This window comes from Euprymna scolopes, chromosome 7 (genome assembly GCF_053919585.1).
Source record: "Euprymna scolopes isolate OS-2025 chromosome 7, ASM5391958v1, whole genome shotgun sequence".
Taxonomy (NCBI): Eukaryota; Metazoa; Mollusca; class Cephalopoda; order Sepiida; family Sepiolidae; genus Euprymna; species Euprymna scolopes.
The window spans coordinates 137452633-137477504 of record NC_136488.1 but is presented as its reverse complement, the minus strand read 5'-3'; the positions used below and the strand labels follow the sequence as shown (position 1 = coordinate 137477504).

General features: G+C 23.5%; 1 protein-coding gene and 1 long non-coding RNA gene across 8 annotated transcripts in view; one reads left to right on the top strand and one right to left on the bottom strand.

The window, feature by feature from the left end:
- LOC145279992 (neo-calmodulin-like) overlaps positions 1-24872 on the bottom strand; it is a 500860-nt gene that overhangs the window by 358018 nt on the left and 117970 nt on the right. The gene's annotated exons all lie outside the window — the stretch shown is intronic.
- The window catches only part of LOC145279995 (uncharacterized), a 166308-nt gene that overhangs the window by 41658 nt on the left and 99778 nt on the right, over positions 1-24872 (top strand). For 4 of the 5 annotated variants that reach the window (XR_013868521.1, XR_013868520.1, XR_013868518.1 and 1 more), the window contains exon 1: positions 23455-24770. This is a non-coding gene — a long non-coding RNA (uncharacterized LOC145279995). Of the gene's footprint in view, positions 1-23454; positions 24771-24872 lie in introns of those variants that run through there. The other variant, XR_013868519.1, reaches the window with a different exon arrangement.

Genomic DNA, 24872 nt, shown 5'->3' with positions numbered 1-24872 from the left:
TGGCCCCTAATTTACACTAACCTCTTACACCCCAGTGGCAATTTATCTTTTTCGGGTGAACATGAGTAAAATAAAGGATTCACACAATATTCATGCTAAAATATTCTTTAGTTTTGGGATTGAGTTATATTTATAAAAACGTTTTTTTTTTTTAATTGTTCTGATTAATCTAATGATTAGTAATTAACATACCGAGTGGCTCAACTCTTGCTTATGTTCTATACATCACTCTCCCCCTCTCCCACTCTGTGTTATTTGACACATCATTCTTATTTCATGCGGTATCTATCACTCTCGCTTCTGTCTCCCTACTCTTTCTCTTTGCGTTTATTATTGGAAGCCTCCTTTCAGTCTCGAAAGACAATGGATACCCCCCATAAGGGTAGCTGCGTGTAAAATTGTGAGGTAAGGATTGCGCAATCCCAAACACGCCTTTTCTGAATCGACACTGCTTGCAAGGAGAAGTCCAGGGAAACTGGAAACAATGTCGAGATAAACGGAGAGCACATACAGCACCTTGGAATTCCCAAATGGTCACCCATTTTAGTATTGACCGGGCTCAACGTTGCTTTACTTCGGTAATCTAACGGGAACTGGCATGCCGTATATGTGCTTATTAACAGTTAAAGATAATAAAGGAAGTATGAACCATTGCAACAGTTCATTACAACGAAAGGGAATATCATCAGCTTAGTAATACGATTTAATCTGTAGTTGTAAATAGAAAGAGATGCGATATGAAAGAGATACGTCGACCAGAGAATGACTAATTTCAGAATTTTGTATTTAACTGGTTTTTACAAACCCACTTTCCTTGATCCAAACAATCTAACGAAAGCTCAACGGGTGACCAAAAGGGTCATTGTTTTTTTTTTTCATTTCTAACTTTTAATTAAAGAAGAAAAAAAATGATTATGAAACTGACTGATTTATTGAAAAATGAAAAAATAATATATATATATATATATATATATATATATATATATATATATATATATATATATATATATATATTATTTTTTTTTTTTTTTTTTTTTTGAAGAGAAAAAGTTTCGCTTTGATAAGGAATGAAACGTTAGTCGATCTTTTAGGAATAAATGTCGGAGCGCTATAGATCATCGAGTCACTCTTCAGTGTTTCTGCTGATTTGAAGGCGATATTCAAGCAATTTGAAATTGAACCCTAACTACGAACGATATGGTTATTTCTATGTTTAGCTATGAATCATAGATAAACTACGATGTTTCAGCAACAAGGTACGAAGGAACCGATGCTTCTATCTGAAAAGTGTGATAAGTTACGCTTAATTGAATGCGAACACTAGAAATCACCTGGCTGCCATTTTGATGACGTCATAACTGAAAAGTGCATTCGAGAAAGAATTGGAATTTCACTGGTTTTCGTAGAGTACACCGGGTGAAACATGGCCGTGCTTGGCTTATACTTATAACAAAGTTTACAAGCGATATATCACGTTCTTAAACTGTATTAAACGAGACACTAGCTAAATAACGTCATTTTGGCGTCATGTCGGTCAAATTTGAATGAATACTCTTTTAAAATCTTAAAATATGTCCTATTTCAATGAAATTTATATCATAAATACCATGCTCCCCGGAAGTGGCCCCGAATCTCTACCCTACCCTCCCTGTGCTGATTATTATTGTAAGCGGCCCCTATGGACAGCGACAATTCATGCAACTTGATATCGCTGGTGAATTTCATACTCCCACGCAACTTCTTCCTTCGGAGGAAGCCGGTTAAACACGCCTTGGGGTTAGTTCCACAGTTTTAGTTTCATGCAGGCAGCACCCATTTAACACTTCAATTACATATACGTGCGTGGGTATCTTTGTGTGTGATATGAATTTCATCAAAGGCGGCGTCGTTGCGGAATCCTTCGACCAGCGGCAATCGTCACTTCCTGCACTGATAATTGCGAAAGCATGAAACTCTAGTGCCTAAAAATATTAAATAATTATTCATAATTTATATATATATATATATATATATATATATATATATATATATATATATATATATATATATATATATATATATGTAACTCTTCGTTCGTTCGCAATTAATAGTCTAAAGAACCACTGGACGGATGGCTTCCACGTTTTGGTATATGTTTACTATATCCATGTGTGTTTTTATATATTTCTTTTTAATTATAACATTATACTTAATTTTTCTATAATAAATAGGTGGTTTTCTTTGTACTGATAGGCCATTTTTTTTATTTAGGGACTATTATTTATTACCGCTTCCCGTCACGTGACCAGTGTTTCCAATTTAGCGGTTTTCCTGCTAGATCTGGAGATTTCGTTTGCAATCTAGCGGGGAATTTTAGAAAATCTGGAGATATTTGGCACCCACGCACCCGCAATTTTAGATTAAAAAATAAAGAAAAGCGCTTGAAAATACTTTAAAACATAAAATAAACTCACTCATTTAAGTAAAAAAAAAAGTAACATTTATTGCCTTTGGTAACAATTATTTATTGATTATTTGCTTTGCTTTTCACCTTTTTTTCGGCTAACCATTCTTAAATCTCGCTATAAAATCGATTTTTCCAAGTACATTTTAGGTGAAGGGGGGCATTCCAACCTCCGAAGTTTAGTTTAAAATACGATCTAAGCAACCCCGCTTAATTTAGAAGTATTTAGTCGAAAATTGTAAAAAGCAAGAAAAAAAAACTTATACCAATGCAGTAGAATTTAATTATCTACCAACCTAAATACTTTTAACATGCTAAAACAAAATTTTTTTGTTTTTTATTTTTCTAATTTCAAAATATGTTGCACCATTATTGTGATGTTTAATTTGCAGTATATTTCAATTTAACTTTTATTATAAAAAGTTTGAGTTTATGATTTGTTTCTTGCAAAAAAAAAAAAAAAAACCCTCTCTGAAAAAACAGGTAAAACTAGCTGATAAAATATATAAGCCTTCTGGGGAGCTAACCGCTTCAATATAATTCCAGAAACATATAGTGAGAAAACACGGAACATTTTATATATTGAATATACTATATTTATAATTTTTTTATTGTAGGGAGTTAAAATATGTATTGGGGGGGGGTGAATTAACGATTTTTGAAAATTTCAGACGATAAAAGTTAAAAATCTAGCGATTTTCTGGAGATTTCTTTCTCCTGATCTCGCGGGTTTTTTTTTTTTAATCTCAGTTGCCAACACTGCATGTGATATCACTAAAAGGATATTTTGGTCTCACTACTACACAGAATGTGTTTACAATATCGGTAAATTTTCAATGGGTTTAATCACATGATTATTGATAATGTAACTATGTGATTGAAATTTAATTTAAATTAACCACACGTGGTCGCTTTCCTATCAAATATTAATCGAAAAATGGTAGGTACAGACAAAATGAATGCTGACGCTCAAAGTGTATAAACAAAACTTAAAAATTCACCAAAAATCAGAAAATTAACCAATTTTAATGAAATTTTCAGTATTTATCAAATAATGATCGCAGAATATAATGAACTAATTAATTTTACTTAACTCTTAGTGAAAATGTTTTATTTTGTTTAAACAAAAAATACCTTTACGTTATGGTTTTCAGTAGTAAATAAAAAACGCAAGAATTTATTTTTTGCTTTTTTTATATAAATAAAGCATCGTAATTTGTAACAATAAAAAATATTTTTACAGGAACATTACGAAAAAAGACTCTAAAGTCTGTATTAATGAATTCGATATAACTCGAAGAAAAATGAATTTCTCGTATACTATTCAGGAAATTAAAGATTCAATTAGATTCCTATTTCAGTCACCTAAATTATTTAGGGTGAAATAAGTTTAGGAATTTATAGTCAAACTTAAATATTTTTTTCTTTGCTTAAAAAAATAGCATTAATACAGTAAGTTAGGTAAAATTTGCATAGAATGCTCTGCTTTACGGTTGTTGTAAAAATGGAACGGAAATTTGAATTTCGTTCCCTTACATCCAACTCATCGTTCACATTCGACACGTCAACTTTTATAGCTTTTCGGATATGCTGACAAGGTTAGGGGTGTCTATTCCGAAAGCCGTTCTTAACATGGTAGATTGGGGTGTTTATTCGTTGTAAACGTACCCGACAACCTATAAATGTCGACATTTCCAATGTGAATGGTAAGCTGGACTTATGTAAAAAATAACAAAAAGATATACCAAACTGACTTTTTCGTTTAAAAATGGAATTATTTCCCTTTCGCTATTAACTTTTATATATATATATATATATATATATATATATATATATATATATATATATATATATATATATATATATATATATATAGTACAATTGTTGAATGTTACTGTTGTTGAATGCAACCATTTTTGCATAATTAATGATGGACGTATTTTTCTGTTTATTTTCTGAATATCTTTAAAAAAAATAATTTGTACATTCTCTTGAAAAAAAGAATCAAACTTTTCTCTACTTTCACCTAACTATTTACAGTGTTCATGTAAAGCATTCATCTGTTCTTTTTATAATAAAAATTCCGTTTTCAAAGAGAAACGTTTACTGCCACATTTCTTTAAAATAAAAAAGTGCAAGTTTTCCTGATAAAAAACCTTTCACCTAACAATTTATGGCAAAAAATTAATCTTTTTTTGTGGGAAAAATAACAACTTTTATTGATTTAAAAAAATGCAAAAAATAATAAAAGTAAATAAATGAACAAAATGCAATTTTTCTTGAGGAATGTGTTCCATTTTAACAAACGGGTACAGCTAGTATATATATATATATATATATATATATATATATATATATATATATATATATATATATATATATATATAAAACTACTTCATTTATTCACATAAATTTAATATACGAAAGTATAGATTTATGCGTAAACTTTAAGTATTAACTTCAAAAGTGCTCAATACGTAGGTAGAGCTAGTTAGTGATTTATAGAATATATATGGCGATTAAGCTACACTGAATATTCGGCGTTTCATCCAACTATAGGATTCGTCAGGCTTATGCGCCTAAGCCTGACGAATCCTATAGTTGGATGAAACGTAGAATATTCAGTGTAGCTTAATCGCCATATATATTTTATAAATTACTATATATATATATATATATATATATATATATATATATATATATATATATTAGTGACGTGGCAAGGCCACAGGGGAGACAACCGAAACAGCAAAACTGAAGCTGCTTGCCAGGACACTATATATACAAATGTAGGCAAATTTGAGCATATTTGTTTATTTGTTTGAAAATATAGTTTTTTTACCAATTGTTATAAAAGTTTAACCATAGAATAGTATTATAATTTTCAAAAAGCCCGCAAATTTTCATCCCATAGAACCAAAGACATGAGCATTTCAATATTCAATTTAGCTACAAGTATATATATATATATATATATATATATATATATATATATATATATATAGAGAGAGAGAGAGAGAGAGAGAGAGAGAGAGAGAGAGAGAGATGTTATTTGTTTTTGCGATACATTTTTGAATGAATTCAATTATTTATACGAAAGTGCATTTTTACCTAAATGCGAGTTGGAAATAATTTTCCTTTTTACCAATTTGGTACCCTCAAATGGAGAGCAGCATGTATATTGTTTAAAATAAAATTATCCACTGACACGACTACGACTCATCTACGACTAGCGAGATTCGAAATCGGAACCCTATGGTAAGAAGCTTAAACTCCTACCACTGGCCCATCTCGCACGACTGTTTGGATATATCGCGATTTACGTAGATGTTATTTATTTATTTATTTATTTTGCGATACATTTTGAACGAATTCAATTATTTATACGAAAGTGCATTTTTACCTAAATGTGCGTTGGGAATAATTTTCCCTCTTACCAATTCGGTATCCCCAAATGGGGAGCGGCATATAAAAAACCTTATTTGGGCCGAAAAAATTGATATATTCATCAACGTTTCGTCTTTATTTTGAGACTTCCTTAAGTTTATTCATTTGAAGGAATAACATACATGTACAATATTTGAAAATGTGTGGTGCGTTTGTGAAGTGAAAATAATGTTTTTCTCTCCCTTTTTTCATCATATATGTGTATGTATGTATGTATGTATGTATGTATGTATGTATGTATGTATGTATGTATGTATGGTCGTGTCATATGCTACTGGTACCATGTAATCCAGTACTACCTGCCTCACCGTCGACTAAAATGGTTCCCCCACCAGACTTGTTATTTGAGGAGGGTTGCTAGCCTCCCTGAAGGATTAAAAACAAGACTTTTCAAAGGGCGAATGAACCTTTTTCGGGGCCAACGGCCAACTAGCACCGTGTATATTTGTGTGTATGTATATATGTGTTGGGGTGGAGAGGGCCCCCATAAGCCGTGGTGAAGGCAACCTTTCCAGGAGAAGCAAATCTCTGATAAAAAAAACATAAAGCGGGAGACCAGTACCGGCATTAAGGTAGTCTGCAGTTTAATTTGTTGCTGGCTATATTGCTCTTGCTTGTTGCTGGATCTCAACGTTTTGAACCGAGAGAGAGAGATTTAGCTGTCGTACAAAGCTAAGACTCTGTAACATCATTTTTGTATAGATACTCCCTCAGGCATATGGGCTCATGTCTGAGGGAGTGGCACTCGTCTGACAAGACGTTGCAATCATCATCATCATCATGTATGTATGAAGTTAAAAATCCAATAACAACGCGTAACAGCAACAAATAAAGCGTAACATCAACAAATTAAGCGGATGACACTGTTCTCATTGCATATTCCGAAGATAACTTGCAACAAATACTGACAACAGTGATGGATGCAAATGAGAAGAAATGGATGCAACTTAATGCTAATTACCAAAATGCAATTCCAATGTACAGGTAAGACCATTAGATAAGTGGGTGCACTCAAGTGTCTCGGTTGTATCATTAAATTTCATGGTAAAGTGACGCAGAAATCAAAAAAAGATTGGCAATGGCAAAATCCACTTTCCATAGCATAGAGTACATCTTACAAAACTGAAATATAAAACTGAACCCCAAAATTAGAATCTTGAAGACGTACATATGGTCAATTTTCCTTTACGGTTGCGAATGTTGGACAGCAACGAAGGCGGCTAAAGTCGTTTGGAAGCAGTAGAGATATGGTTTTTTAAGGATGATTCTAAGAATTTCATGGACAGAAAGGAAGATAAATGAAGAAGTCTTGCGTATGTCAGAGTACAACAGATTACTACCCAGTGTTAGATATAGCAGGGAAACGTCGAAGTCAATGATTTTTAAGATCGTTTGTCAAACTAGAATGTTATCCTAGCAAAATAAAAACATAAAGAGGAAATTATTATGTTAAGATGTTTAGTAAATTAAAGAATATAGAACATAAACAATGATTTAAAATAGATCGACCTCTGATGTCTGACGATTCCGTAGAGTTCATTTTAAAGTGAACTTTAGGTACAGTTTTGGGAAAAAGATACGATGATGTGATCAGACAGAGATCGGAAGCGAGAGATAGCAGACGTAGTCAAGGATCGGGAGTGGTGGCTCCCAGTATAGGGAATCAGAACGCATTAGTCTAGGACCAGCGACGGCTTTCCAATTTGGAAATATCGGAAATAAGGGTTGCTAAAGAGACAGCCCGATATTTGTTGATTTATTTGGAAGAGTCTCATTTGCGGGTGTTGCTGAGAATCCGTCAAACAAGATCAGGGACGAATGAGGTATGTTTCTCCGATTGGCCTGATGTTACAACCCCAGAGAACTGTTATTTTTCCCTTTTGTTACATGTATGTTGTTAAAATGTATCCGTTGTCATATTTTTTATACGTTACTAGACATTACACGTACTAGACACGCGTACATAATATACATCACCCCATGTCATACAGAACAGATGTTACATATTCTGGCGCGGTAATATCATACAGAACACTCCCGACAATACAACATCAATATCGTTCATGCCTGACAGTTAAAGTTCTTCGGCCATTTAATGCGGCGTGAAAAAAAAAAAAGAAAAAGAAGCTTGATGCTAGCAAAAATCGCCGGAAAAAAGATCAGAGAAAGACAACAAACAAAGTTCACTGACATTCTCAACAAGGTCACTGGAAACACGACTATAGATCAGATGGGGCTGGAGAGTCGTGATCATCGATGTCTTCAATCACAGATCTGATATCTGATAACTGAAGAAGAAGAAGAAGAAGAAGAAGAAGACATCGAGAGTATTGCCAAGGCTGCTGCAAAGAAGGTGGGCTCTTTCTACCGTGCTAGAAAGTTACTTACACCTGAGAGTATCCTGTATATCTACAAAGCCACCATTTGGCCATGCATGGATGATTGTTGCTGCATTTAGGCTTGTGCATCTACTATCAGTCTCTCATTCCAAGACAGGATTAAAAAAAGAGTCACCAACCCAATATGTCCCGCACTGTTAACCAACCTCCAACCACTCTCCCCTTGACGGAATGTTACACATTTGTGCCTATTTTACAAGTATTTTGATGTAAGGTCCTCAAGCGAATTTCCGGCCCTTGTACACCCTCGACGTAATTAACCCCCCACTAACCAAACAAGCAGCAAAATCCCAACCCCATACTGTAGAGATCCCCTAACCCTAACCCCATACTGCAGAGATCCCTGAGTGCCGGAGAGCCTTCTACTTATATAGATTCTTCTCTCGAACTGCTAGACTTTGGAATTCTCTCTCCAGGTCCTGACTTCCCCGACTGTACGAAAATGCAAAAGTCCAGGTGTAATATGAACAGACATCTCGCTGCTCAACTCCCTAGATAGTATCTCTGCAGATTTGGTTCCACATAGTAGCATCTTAAATCTAAGTGGCTCTGTGGCTTGCTTGGGGTGAAATGATACCTGAAAAAGAAGATATATATTATTCTACTTTAATCAAAATACCTTAAAACGGTTTTACTTGAAATGTGTCACCAAATAACACCGTCACACTCGGATGTGTACAGATTTTACCAGTGTGGCGAGTTCTTATCGACTGAGTCATTTTTGTTTTCGTTCGATGATTTTGTTGTTATTTCGTTGGGGAAGGAGACATTAATACAATTCTTAAAACCGGAAAGGCAACAAAGGTGCCTACCATATAATTTATGTTCTTTTTCTCTAACGTTTATATTCCCTTCGTAATTTTGTTATTCATATTGAATTTTTTTTTTGGTTTTTTTACATTTAACCATTTGCTTATATCTATTTCGCTTTCCACTTAACAACTTGTCTTCATGAGGCTCGGCCCCAAAAAGATTTTAACTGAAACACACCCGTAGAAAATGTTTGTATGAATAAAAGAATTTTTCTTTAATACAATATTTGTTTTCTATTTTTTTTAATACAATATTTCTTTTTAATTTTTTTAATACAATATTTGTTTCCTTATTTTCTTTAATACAATATTTGTTTCCTAATTTTCTTTAATACAATATTTGTTTCCTAATTTTTTTTAATACAATATTTGTTTCCTAAGTTTTTTAATACAATATTTCTTTTTAATTTTTTTAATACAATATTTGTTTCCTAATTTTCTTTAATACAATATTTGTTTCCTAATTTTTTTAATACAATATTTCTTTTTAATTTTTTTAATACAATATTTGTTTCCTAATTTTCTTTAATACAATATTTGTTTCCTAATTTTTTTAATACAATATTTCTTTTTAATTTTTTTAATACAATATTTGTTTCCTTATTTTTTTAATACAATATTTGTTTCCTAATTTTTGAATACAATATTTGTTTCCTAATTTTCTTTAATACAATTTTTTTTTTCATTTTTTTAATACAATATTTGTTTCCTAATTTTTTTTTAATACAATATTCGTTTCCTAATTTTTTAATACAATATTCGTTTCCTAATTTTTTTAATACAATATTCGTTTCCTAATTTTTTTAATACAATATTCGTTTCCTAATTTTTTTAATACAATATTCGTTTCCTAATTTTTTTAATACAATATTTGTTTCCTAATTTTTTTAATACAATATTTGTTTCCTAATTTTTTAAAATAGAATATTCGTTTCCTAATTTTTTTTAATAAAATATTCGTTCCTAATTTTTTTTAATACAATATTTGTTTCCTAATTTTTTTTAATACAATATTTGTTTCCTAATTTTTTTTAATAAAATATTCGTTCCTAATTTTTTTTAATACAATATTTGTTTCCTAATTTTTTTAATACAATATTTGTTTCCTAATTTTTTAAAATAGAATATTCGTTTCCTAATTTTTTTTTAATACAATATTCGTTTCCTAATTTTTTTTAATAAAATATTCGTTCCTAATTTTTTTTAATACAATATTTGTTTCCTAATTTTTTTTAATACAATATTTGTTTCCTAATTTTTTAAAATAGAATATTCGTTTCCTAATTTTCTTTAATACAATATTTGTTTCCTATTTTTTTAAATACAATATTTGTTTCCTAATTTTTTTTAAATACAATATTCGTTTCCTAATTTTTTTAATACAGTATTCGTTTCCTAATTTTTTTAATAAAATATTCGTTTTCTAATTCTTTTAATACAATATTTGTTTCCTAATTTTTTTTAATACAATATTTGTTTCCTGATCTTTTTAATACAATATTCGTTTCCTAATTTTCTTTAATACAATATTCGTTTCCTAATTTTCTTTAATACAATATTCGTTTCCTATTTTTTTTAATACAATATTTGTTTCCTAATTTTTTGTAATACAATATTTGTTACCTAATTTTTTTAAATACAATATTTCTTTCCTAATTTTTTTAATACAATATTTGTTTCCTAATTTTCTTTAATACAATATTCGTTTCCTAATTGTTTTTAATACAATATTCGTTTCCTAATTTTTTTAATACAATATTCGCTTCCTAATTTTTTTAATACAATATTTGTTTCCTAATTTTTTTAATACAATATTTGTTTCCTAATTTTCTTTAATACAATATTTGTTTCCTAATTTTTTTAAATACAATATTTGTTTTTTTAATTTTCTTTAATACAATATTTGTTTTTTAATTTTCTTTAATACAATATTTGTTTTCTAATCTTTTTAATACAATATTCGTTTCCTAATTGTTTTTAATACAATATTCGTTTCCTAATTTTTTTAATACAATATTCGCTTCCTAATTTTTTTAATACAATATTTGTTTCCTAATTTTTTTAATACAATATTTGTTTCCTAATTTTCTTTAATACAATATTTGTTTCCTAATTTTTTTAAATACAATATTTGTTTTTTTAATTTTCTTTAATACAATATTTGTTTCCTAATTTTTTTAATGCAATATTTGTTTTCTAATTTTCTTTAATACAATATTTGTTTCCTAATTTCTTTAATACAATATTTGTTTTTTAATTTTCTTTAATACAATATTTGTTTCCTAATTTTCTTAAATACAATATTTGTTTTCTAATTTTTTTTAATACAATATTTGTTTTCTAATTTTTTTAATACAATATTTGTTTTCTAATTTTCTTTAATACAATATTTGTTTCCTAATTTTCTTTAATACAATATTCGTTTCCTAATTTTCTTTAATAAAATATTCGTTTCCTAATTTTCTTTAATACAATATTTGTTTCCTAATTTTCTTTAATACAATATTTGTTTCCTAATTTTCTTTAATACAATATTCGTTTCCTAATTGTTTTTAATACAATATTCGTTTCCTAATTTTTTTAATACAATACTCGTTTCCTAATTTTTTTAAATACAATATTTGTTTTCTAATTTTCTTTAATACAATATTCGTTTCCTAATTTTTTTAATACAATATTTGTTTTCTAATTTTCTTTAATAAAATATTCGTTTCCTAATTTTCTTTAATACAATATTCGTTTCCTAATTTTCTTTAATACAATATTTGTTTTCTAATTTTCTTTAATACAATATTTGTTCCCTAATTTTCTTTAATACAATATTTGTTTCCTAATTTTCTTAAATACAATATTTGTTTCCTAATTTTCTTTAATACAATATTCGTTTCCTAATTGTTTTTAATACAATATTCGTTTCCTAATTTTTTTAATACAATATTCGTTTCCTAATTGTTTTTAATACAATATTCGCTTCCTAATTTTTTTAATACAATATTTGTTTCCTAATTTTTTTAATACAATATTTGTTTCCTAATTTTCTTTAATACAATATTTGTTTCCTAATTTCTTTAATACAATATTTGTTTTCTAATTTTCTTTAATACAATATTTGTTTCCTAATTTTCTTTAATACAATATTTGTTTCCTAATTTTTTTAATACAATATTTGTTTTCTAATTTTCTTTAAGAAAATATTTGTTTCCTAATTTTTTTAATACAATATTTGTTTCCTAATTTTTTTTTAATACAATATTTGTTTCCTAATTTTCTTTAATACAATATTTGTTTCCTAATTTTCTTTAATACAATATTTGTTTCCTAATTTTTTTAATACAATATTTGTTTTCTAATTTTTTTTAATACAATATTTGTTTCCTAATTTTCTTTAATACAATATTTGTTTCCTAATTTTCTTTAATACAATATTTGTTTTTTAATTTTCTTTAATACAATATTTGTTTTTTAATTTTCTTTAATACAATATTTGTTTTTTAATTTTCTTTAATACAATATTTGTTTTTTATACTTTTCTTTAATACAATATTTGTTTCCTAATTTTCTTTAATACAATATTTGTTTCCTAATTTTTTTTAATACAATATTTGTTTCCTAATTTTCTTTAATACAATATTTGTTTTCTAATTTTCTTTAATACAATATTTGTTTTCTAATTTTTTTAAATACAATATTGGTTTCCTAATTTTCTTTAATACAATATTTGTTTCCTAATTTTCTTTAATACAATATTTGTTTCCTGATCTTTTTAATACAATATTTGTTTCCTAATTTTCTTTAATACAATATTTGTTTTTTAATTTTCTTTAATACAATATTTGTTTCCTAATTTTCTGTAATACAATATTGTTTTCTAATTTTTTTTAATACAATATTTGTTTCCTAATTGTTTTAATACAATATTTGTTGTTTTTTAATACAATATTTGTTTTTTTTATTTTTTTAATACAAATATTCGTTTGCTTATTTTTTAATACAAATATTAGTTTGCTTATTTTTTTAATACAAATATTCGTTTCCTAATTGTTTTTAATACAATATTCGTTTCCTAATTTTTTTAATACAATATTCGCTTCCTAATTTTTTTAATACAATATTTGTATTCTAATTTTTTTTAATACAATATTTGTTTCCTAATTTTCTTTAATACAATATTTGTTTTCTAATTTTCTTTAATACAATATTTGTTTTCTAATTTTCTTTAATACAATATTTGTTTCCTAATTTTCTTTAATACAATATTTGTTTTCTAATTTTCTTTAATACAATATTTGTTTCCTAATTTTCTTTAATACAATATTTGTTTTCTAATTTTCTTTAATACAATATTTGTTTCCTAATTTTCTTTAATACAATATTTGTTTTTTAATTTTCTTTAATACAATATTTGTTTCCTAATTTTTTTTAATACAATATTTGTTTCCTAATTTTTTTTAATACAATATTTGTTTTCTAATTTTCATTAATACAATATTTGTTTCCTAATTTTTTTAATACAATATTTGTTTCCTAATTTTTTTAATACAATATTCGTTTTCTAATTTTCTTTAATACAATATTTGTTTCCTAATTTTCTTTAATACAATATTTGTTTCCTAATTTTTTTAAATACAATATTCGTTTCCTAATTGTTTTTAATACAATATTCGTTTCCTAATTTTTTTAATACAATATTCGTTTCCTAATTTTTTTAATACAATATTTGTTTTCTAATTTTCTTTAATACAATATTCGTTTCCTAATTTTTTTAATACAATATTTGTTTTCTAATTTTCTTTAATAAAATATTCGTTTCCTAATTTTCTTTAATACAATATTCGTTTCCTAATTTTCTTTAATACAATATTTGTTTTCTAATTTTCTTTAATACAATATTTGTTTCCTAATTTTCTTTAATACAATATTTGTTTCCTAATTTTCTTTAATACAATATTTGTTTCCTAATTTTCTTTAATACAATATTCGTTTCCTAATTGTTTTTAATACAATATTCGTTTCCTAATTTTTTTAATACAATATTCGTTTCCTACTTTTTTTAATACAATATTCGCTTCCTAATTATTTTAATACAATATTTGTTTCCTAATTTTTTTAATACAATATTTGTTTCCTAATTTTCTTTAATACAAAATTTGTTTCCTAATTTCTTTAATACAATATTTGTTTTCTAATTTTCTTTAATACAATATTTGTTTCCTAATTTTCTTTAATACAATATTTGTTTCCTAATTTTTTTAATACAATATTTGTTTTCTAATTTTCTTTAATAAAATATTTGTTTCCTAATTTTTTTAATACAATATTTGTTTCCTAATATTTTTAATACAATATTTGTTTCCTAATTTTCTTTAATACAATATTTGTTTCCTAATTTTCTTTAATACAATATTTGTTTCCTAATTTTTTTAATACAATATTTGTTTTCTAATTTTTTTTAATACAATATTTATTTCCTAATTTTCTTTAATACAATATTTGTTTCCTAATTTTCTTTAATACAATATTTGTTATTTAATTTTCTTTAATACAATATTTGTTTTTTAATTTTCTTTAATACAATATTTGTTTTTTAATTTTCTTTAATACAATATTTGTTTTTTAATTTTCTTTAATACAATATTTGTTTCCTAATTTTCTTTAATACAATATTTGTTTCCTAATTTTTTTTAATACAATATTTGTTTCCTAATTTTCTTTAATACAATATTTGTTTTCTAATTTTCTTTAATACAATATTTGTTTTCTAATTTTCTTTAATACAATATTTGTTTCCTAATTTTCTTTAATACAATATTTGTTTTCTAATTTTTTTAAATACAATATTGGTTTCCTAATTTTCTTTAATACAATATTTGTTTCCTAATTTTCTTTAATACAATATTTGTTTCCTGATCTTTTTAATACAATATTTGTTTCCTAATTTTCTTTAATACAATATTTGTTTTTTAATTTTCTTTAATACAATATTTGTTTCCTAATTTTCTGTAATACAATATTGTTTTCTAATTTTTTTTAATACAATATTTGTTTCCTAATTTTTTTAATACAATATTTGTTGTTTTTTAATACAATATTTGTTTTTTTTATTTTTTTAATACAAATATTCGTTTGCTTATTTTTTAATACAAATATTGGTTTGCTTATTTTTTTAATACAAATATTCGTTTCCTAATTGTTTTTAATACAATATTCGTTTCCTAATTTTTTTAATACAATATTCGCTTCCTAATTTTTTTAAGACAATATTTGTTTCCTAATTTTTTTTAATACAATATTCGTTTCCTAATTTTCTTTTATACAATATTTGTTTCCTAATTTTTTTAAATACAATATTTGTTTTTTTAATTTTCTTTAATACAATATTTGTTTCCTAATTTTTTTAATACAATATTTGTTTTCTAATTTTTTTTAATACAATATTTGTTTCCTAATTTTCTTTAATACAATATTTGTTTTCTAATTTTCTTTAATACAATATTTGTTTTCTAATTTTCTTTAATACAATATTTGTGACCTAATTTTCTTTAATACAATATTTGTTTTCTAATTTTCTTTAATACAATATTTGTTTTTTAATTTTCTTTAATACAATATTTGTTTTCTAATTTTCTTTAATACAATATTTGTTTCCTAATTTTCATTAATACAATATTTGTTTTTTAATTTTCTTTAATACAATATTTGTTTCCTAATTTTTTTTAATACAATATTTGTTTCCTAATTTTTTTTTAATACAATATTTGTTTTCTAATTTTCTTTAATACAATATTTGTTTTCTAATTTTCTTTAATACAATATTTGTTTCCTAATTTTCTTTAATACAATATTTGTTTTTTAATTTTCTTTAATACAATATTTGTTTCCTAATTTTCTTTAATACAATATTTGTTTCCTAATTTTTTTAAATACAATATTTGTTTTTTAATTTTCTTTAATACAATATTTGTTTTCTAATTTTTTTAATACAATATTTGTTTCCTAATTTTCTTTAATACAATATTTGTTTCCTAATTTTCTTTAATACAATATTTGTTTTTTTAATTTTCTTTAATACAATATTTGTTTTCTAATTTTTTTAATACAATATTTGTTTTTTAATTTTCTTTAATACAATATTTGTTTTTTAATTTTCTTAAATACAATATTTGTTTCCTAATTTTCTTTAATACAATATTTGTTTTCTATTTTTTTTTAATACAATATTCGTTTCCTAATTTTCTTTAATACAATATTTGTTTCCTAATTTTCTTTAATACAATATTTGTTTTCTAATTTTCTTTAATACAATATTTGTTTCCTAATTTTCTTTAATACAATATTTGTTTTTTAATTTTCTTTAATACAATATTTGTTTCCTAATTTTCTTTAATACAATATTTGTTTTCTAATTTTCTTTAATACAATATTTGTTTCCTAATTTTCTTTAATACAATATTTGTTTTCTAATTTTTTTAATACAATATTTGTTTTTTAATTTTCTTTAATACAATATTGGTTTCCTAATTTTCTGTAATACAATATTTGTTTCCTAATTTTCTTTAATACAATATTTGTTTCCTAATTTTCTGTAATACAATATTTGTTTCCTAATTGTCTTTAATACAATATTTGTTTTTTAATTTTCTTTAATACAATATTTGTTTTCTAATTTTCTTTAATACAATATTTGTTTCCTAATTTTCTTTAATACAATATTTGTTTTCTAATTTTCTTTAATACAATATTTGTTTTCTAATTTTCTTTAATACAATATTTGTTTCCTAATTTTCTTTAATACAATATTTGTTTTCTAATTTTTTTAATACAATATTTGTTTCCTAATTTTTTTAATACAATATTTGTTTCCTAATTTTTTTAATACAATATTCGTTTTCTAATTTTCTTTAATACAATATTTGTTTCCTAATTTTCTTTAATACAATATTTGTTTCCTAATTTTCTTTAATACAATATTCGTTTCCTAATTGTTTTTAATACAATATTCGTTTCCTAATTTTTTTAATACAATATTCGTTTCCTAATTTTTTTAATACAATATTTGTTTTCTAATTTTCTTTAATACAATATTCGTTTCCTAATTTTTTTAATACAATATTTGTTTTCTAATTTTCTTTAATAAAATATTCGTTTCCTAATTTTATTTAATACAATATTCGTTTACTAATTTTCTTTAATACAATATTTGTTTTCTAATTTTCTTTAATACAATATTTGTTTCCTAATTTTCTTTAATACAATATTCGTTTCCTAATTGTTTTAATACAATATTCGTTTTCTAATTTTCTTTAATAAAATATTCGTTTCCTAATTTTCTTTAATACAATATTCGTTTCCTAATTTTCTTTAATACAATATTTGTTTTCTAATTTTCTTTAATACAATATTTGTTTTCTAATTTTCTTTAATACAATATTTGTTTCCTAATTTTCTTTAATACAATATTTGTTTCCTAATTTTCTTTAATACAATATTCGTTTCCTAATTGTTTTTAATACAATATTCGTTTCCTAATTTTTTTAATACAATATTCGTTTCCTAATTTTTTTAATACAATATTCGCTTCCTAATTTTTTTAATACAATATTTGTTTCCTAATTTTTTTAATACAATATTTGTTTCCTAATTTTCTTTAATACAATATTTGTTTCCTAATTTCTTTAATACAATATTTGTTTTCTAATTTTCTTTAATACAATATTTGTTTCCTAATTTTTTTTAATACAATATTTGTTTCCTAATTTTCTTTAATACAATATTTGTTTCCTAATGTTTTTAATACAATATTTGTTTTCTAATTTTCTTTAATACAATATTTGTTTCCTAATTTTTTTAATACAATATTTGTTTTCTAATTTTTTTTAATACAATATTTGTTTCCTAATTTTCTTTAATACAATATTTGTTTTCTAATTTTCTTTAATACAATATTTGTTTCCTAATTTTCTTTAATACAATATTCGTTTCCTAATTGTTTTTAATACAATATTCGTTTTCTAATTTTCTTTAATAAAATATTCGTTTCCTAATTTTCTTTAATACAATATTCGTTTCCTAATTTTCTTTAATACAATATTTGTTTTCTAATTTTCTTTAATACAATATTTGTTTTCTAATTTTCTTTAATACAATATTTGTTTCCTAATTTTCTTTAATACAATATTTGTTTCCTAATTTTCTTTAATACAATATTCGTTTCCTAATTGTTTTTAATACAATATTCGTTTCCTAATTTTTTTAATACAATATTCGTTTCCTAATTTTTTTAATACAATATTCGCTTCCTAATTTTTTTAATACAATATTTGTTTCCTAATTTTTTTAATACAATATTTGTTTCCTAATTTTCTTTAATACAATATTTGTTTCCTAATTTCTTTAATACAATATTTGTTTTCTAATTTTCTTTAATACAATATTTGTTTTCTAATTTTCTTTAATACAATATTTGTTTCCTAATTTTCTTTAATACAATATTTGTTTCCTAATTTTTTTAATACAATATTTGTTTTCTAATTTTCTTTAATAAAATATTTGTTTCCTAATTTTTTTAATACAATATTTGTTTCCTAATTTTTTTTAATACAATATTTGTTTCCTAATTTTCTTTAATACAATATTTGTTTCCTAATTTTCTTTAATACAATATTTGTTTCCCAATTTTTTTAATACAATATTTGTTTTCTAATTTTTTTTAATACAATATTTGTTTCCTAATTTTCTTTAATACAATATTTGTTTCCTAATTTTCTTTAATACAATATTTGTTTTTTAATTATCTTTAATACAATATTTGTTTTTGAATTTTCTTTAATACAATATTTGTTTTTTAATTTTCTTTAATACAATATTTGTTTTTTAATTTTCTTTAATACAATATTTGTTTCCTAATTTTCTTTAATACAATATTTGTTTCCTAATTTTTTTTAATACAATATTTGTTTCCTAATTTTCTTTAATACAATATTTGTTTTCTAATTTTCTTTAATACAATATTTGTTTTCTAATTTTCTTTAATACAATATTTGTTTTCTAATTTTCTTTAATACAATATTTGTTTTCTAATTTTTTTAAATACAATATTGGTTTCCTAATTTTTTTTAATACAATATTTGTTTCCTAATTTTCTTTTATACAATATTTGTTTCCTGATCTTTTTAATACAATATTTGTTTCCTAATTTTCTTTAATACAATATTTGTTTTTTAATTTTCTTTAATACAATATTTGTTTCCTAATTTTCTGTAATACAATATTGTTTTCTAATGTTTTTTAATACAATATTTGTTTCCTAATTTTTTTACTACAATATTTGTTGTTTTTTAATACAATATTTGTTTTTTTTATTTTTTTAATAGAAATATTAGTTTGCTTATTTTTAAATACAAATATTGGTTTGCTTATTTTTTTAATACAAATATTCGTTTCCTAATTGTTTTTAATACAATATTCGTTTCCTAATTTTTTAATACAATATTCGCTTCCTAATTTTTTTAAGACAATATTTGTTTCCTAATTTTTTTTAATACAATATTCGTTTCCTAATTTTCTTTAATACAATATTTGTTTCCTAATTTTTTTAAATACAATATTTGTTTTTTTAATTTTCTTTAATACAATATTTGTTTCCTAATTTTTTTAATACAATATTTCTTTTCTAATTTTTTTTAATACAATATTTGTTTCCTAATTTTCTTTAATACAATATTTGTTTTCTAATTTTCTTTAATACAATATTTGTTTTCTAATTTTCTTTAATACAATATTTGTTTCCTAATTTTCTTTAATACAATATTTGTTTTCTAATTTTTTTTAATACAATATTTGTTTTTTAATTTTCTTTAATACAATATTTGTTTTCTAATTTTCTTTAATACAATATTTGTTTCCTAATTTTCTTTAATACAATATTTGTTTTTTAATTTTCTTTAATACAATATTTGTTTCCTAATTTTTTTTAATACAATATTTGTTTCCTAATTTTTTTTAATACAATATTTGTTTTCTAATTTTCTTTAATACAATATTTGTTTTCTAATTTTCTTTAATACAATATCTGTCTCCTCATTTTCTTTAATACAATATTTGTTTTTTAATTTTCTTTAATACAATATTTGTTTCCTAATTTTCTTTAATACAATATTTGTTTCCTAATTTTTTTAAATACAATATTTGTTTTTTAATTTTCTTTAATACAATATTTGTTTTCTAATTTTTTAAATACAATATTTGTTTCCTAATTTTCTTTAATACAATATTTGTTTCCTAATTTTTTTAAATACAATATTTGTTTTTTTAATTTTCTTTAATACAATATTTGTTTTCTAATTTTTTTAATACAATATTTGTTTTTTAATTTTCTTTAATACAATATTTGTTTTTTAATTTTCTTTTATACAATATTTGTTTCCTAATTTTCTTTAATACAATATTTGTTTTCTAATTTTTTTTAATACAATATTCGTTTCCTAATTTTCTTTAATACAATATTTGTTTCCTAATTTTCTTTAATACAATATTTGTTTTCTAATTTTCTTTAATACAATATTTGTTTCCTAATTTTCTTTAATACAATATTTGTTTTTTAATTTTCTTTAATACAATATTTGTTTCCTAATTTTCTTTAATACAATATTTGTTTTCTAATTTTCTTTAATACAATATTTGTTTCCTAATTTTCTTTAATACAATATTTGTTTTCTAATTTTTTTAATACAATATTTGTTTTTTAATTTTCTTTAATACAATATTTGTTTCCTAATTTTCTTTAATACAATATTCGTTTCCTAATTTTCTTTAATACAATATTTGTTTTCTAATTTTTTTAATACAATATTTGTTTTCTAATTTTCTTTAATACAATATTTGTTTCCTAATTTTTTTAATACAATATTCGTTTTCTAATTTTTTTAATACAATATTTGTTTCCTAATTTTCTTTAATACAATATTTGTTTTCTAATTTTCTTTAATACAATATTTGTTTTCTAATTTTCTTTAATACAATATTTGTTTCCTAATTTTCTTTAATACAATATTTGTTTTCTAATTTTTTTAATACAATATTTGTTTCCTAATTTTCTTTAATACAATATTTGTTTCCTAATTTTTTTAATACAATATTTGTTTTCTAATTTTCTTTAATACAATATTTGTTTCCTAATTTTCTTTAATACAATATTTGTTTTCTTATTTTCTTTAATACAATATTTGTTTCCTAATTTTTTTAATACAATATTTTTTTCCTAATTTTTTTAATACAATATTTGTTTTCTAATTTTCTTTAATACAATATTTGTTTTCTTATTTTCTTTAATACAATATTTGTTTCCTAATTTTTTTAATACAATATTTGTTTTCTAATTTTCTTTAATACAATATTTGTTTTCTAATTTTCTTTAATACAATATTTGTTTTCTAATTTTCTTTAATACAATATTTGTTTTCTAATTTTCTTTAATACAATATTTGTTTCCTCATTTTCTTTAATACAATATTTGTTTTCTAATTTTTTTAAATACAATATTTGTTTCCTAATTTTCTTTAAAACAATATTTGTTTCCTAATTTTCTTTAATACAATATTTGTTTCCTAATTTTTTTAATACAATATTTGTTTCCTAATTTTCTTTAATACAATATTTGTTTTTTAATTTTCTTTAATACAATATTTGTTTCCTAATTTTCTGTAATACAATATTGTTTTTTAATTTTTTTTAATACAATATTTGTTTCCTAATTTTTTTAATACAATATTTGTTGTTTTTTAATACAATATTTGTTTTTTTTATTTTTTTAATACAAATATTCGTTTGCTTATTTTTTAATACAAATATTGGTTTGCTTATTTTTTTAATACAAATATTCGTTTGCTTATTTTTTAATAAGAATATTCGTTTGCTTATTTTTTAATAAGAATATTTGTTTGCTTATTTTTTTAATACAAATATTCGTTTGCTTATTTTTTTAATACAAATATTCGTTTGCTTATTTTTTAATAAGAATATTCGTTTGCTTATTTTTTAATAAGAATATTTGTTTGCTTATTTTTTAATAAGAATATTCGTTTGCTTATTTTTTAATAAGAATATTTGTTTGCTTATTTTTTAATAAGAATATTCGTTTGCTTATTTTTTAATAAGAATATTTGTTTGCTTATTTTTTTAATACAAATATTCGTTTGCTTATTTTTTTAATACAAATATTCGTTTGCTTATTTTTTAATAAGAATATTCGTTTGCTTATTTTTTAATAAGAATATTCGTTTGCTTATTTTTTAATAAGAATATTTGTTTGCTTATTTTTTTAATACAAATATTCGTTTGCTTATTTTTTTAATACAAATATTCGTTTGCTTATTGTTTTTAATAAGAATATTTGTTTGCTTATTTTTTTAATAAGAATATTCGTTTACTTATTTTTTTTTAATAAGAATATTCGTTTGCTTATTTTTTTAATACAATTTTTGTTTCCTTTTTAATACAAATATTCGTTGCTTATTTTTTTAATACAATTTTCATTTCCTTTTTTAATACAAATATTCGTTTGCTTATTTTTTTAATACAATTTTCGTTTCCTTTTTTAATACAAATATTCGTTTGCTTATTTTTTAATACAATTTTTCGTTTCCTTTTTAATACAAATATTCGTTGCTTATTTTTTAATAAAAATATTCGTTTGCTTATTTTTTAATACAAATATTCGTTGCTTATTTTTTACTACAAATTTTCGTTTGCTTATTTTTTAATACAAATATTCGTTGCTTATTTTTTAATACAAATATTCGTTTGCTTATTTTTTATTACAAATATCCGTTGCTTATTTTATTAATACAAGTATTCGTTGCTTATTTTTTTAATACAAATATTCGTTTGCTTATTTTTTTTGTAGTCGTTTGCTTATTTTTTTAATTTACAAATATTCGTTTGCTTATTTTTTTAATACAAATATTCGTTGCTTATTTTTTAATACAAATATACGTTGCTTATTTTTTTTAATACAAATATTCGTTTGCTTATTTTTTAATACAAATATTCGTTGCTTATTTTTTAATACAAATATTCGTTGCTTATTTTTTAATACAAATATTCGTTGCTTATTTTTTAATACAAATATTCGTTGCTTATTTTTTTAATACAAATATTCGTTTGCTTATTTTTTTATTACAAATATCCGTTGCTTATTTTTTTAATACAAGTATTCGTTGCTTATTTTTTTACTACAAATATTCGTTTGCTTATTTTTTTAATACAAATATTTGTGGCTTATTTTTTTTAATACAAATATTCGTTTGCTTATTTTTTTAATACAAATATTTGTTTGCTTATTTTTTTAGTCGTTTGCTTATTTTTTAATACAATTTTCGTTTCCTTTTTTTTAATACAAATATTCGTTTTCTTTTTTTTTCAATACAATTTGAAAAAAAAAATGGGGAAAAATAAACTCATTTCATTTTGTAGATTTCAGCTCCGAGAAAAACTTTTGTAAACATCGGGGGACTAATCTTGAATTTAACAAATAAATTTATGCAATAATCATTTAAGTTTTGACAAGTGTCTGGGCTTGACCGTTACTCCTGATCTTAAATGGAACACGTACATCAAATCTGTTGCCAAGGCCGCTGGAAAAATGGTGGGATCTTTCTATCGATCCAGTAGATATCTCACTGCTGATGCAATTCTCTATCTATATAAGAGCCAGGTACGTCCAAGGATGGAATATTGTTGCCATATCTGGGAAGGAGCTGCTAGAAAGGACTTGTCCTGCTCTGATAGAGTTCAAAATATACTTCATAGCCTCGTAGGAGATGTCCTTTTCTCTTCCCTGCAACCTCTATCTCACAGAAGAGATGTTGCGAGTTTGTCTCTGATGTATCGTTATTTTCATGGAAAGTGTTCGACTGAGCTTCAATCTATGGCCCCCCCCCTCGCCAAACTTTCACAAGAAACACTCGTCTATCTGAAAACACTATCAATAATTCCCCCCACTCTTTATCTGTGCCTAAACCTAAACGTAGATTCCATGAACAAAGCTTCTTTCTTAGAATTGCACGCCTGTGGAATTGTCTTCCGTTTTCCTGCTTTCCGGCTGACTACAACATGGTTGTCTTCAAGTCTAACGTAAACAAGTTCTTGATGAGCCGTTCCATATGTTAACAAATTTACCGAATTTCCATCACTAATGATTACTATATTGTCCAATTTCTACTGTACACTCTTTAACCCTTATCCTCGAGTGACCTCTTGGCCTTGATAATGTGGTGATGCCTGTGTAAAAAAAAACGTACGCTCTAAGAATTCAACATAAAAACAACAATTTTATGTACTATCGTTCGTGAGATGAAATTTTTTTTTCAATTGCTTTCAGATCTCATCATCAGCACAGGAATTTAACGCCAAGTTGAAAGATAAAACATCAAATCATCACAAGTGTTTGAGCATCAAATCATCACAAGTGTTTGAACATCAAATCATCACAAGTGTTTGAACATCAAATCATCACAAGTGTTTGAACATCAAATCATTACAAGTGTTTGAACATCAAATCATCACAAGTGTTTGAACATCAAATCATCACAAGTGTTTGAACATCAAATCATCACAAGTGTTTGAACACCAAATCATTACACAGCAGAATGAGAGGTCGACAGTTGCACTAAGGTAAGTACAACTTAATTGGAACCTCTTATAAAGCAATTATATAAAACATACAAGATAGTGCAAAAAAGATAGGTCGCATCACAGGTGTAATCAAACCGTGAA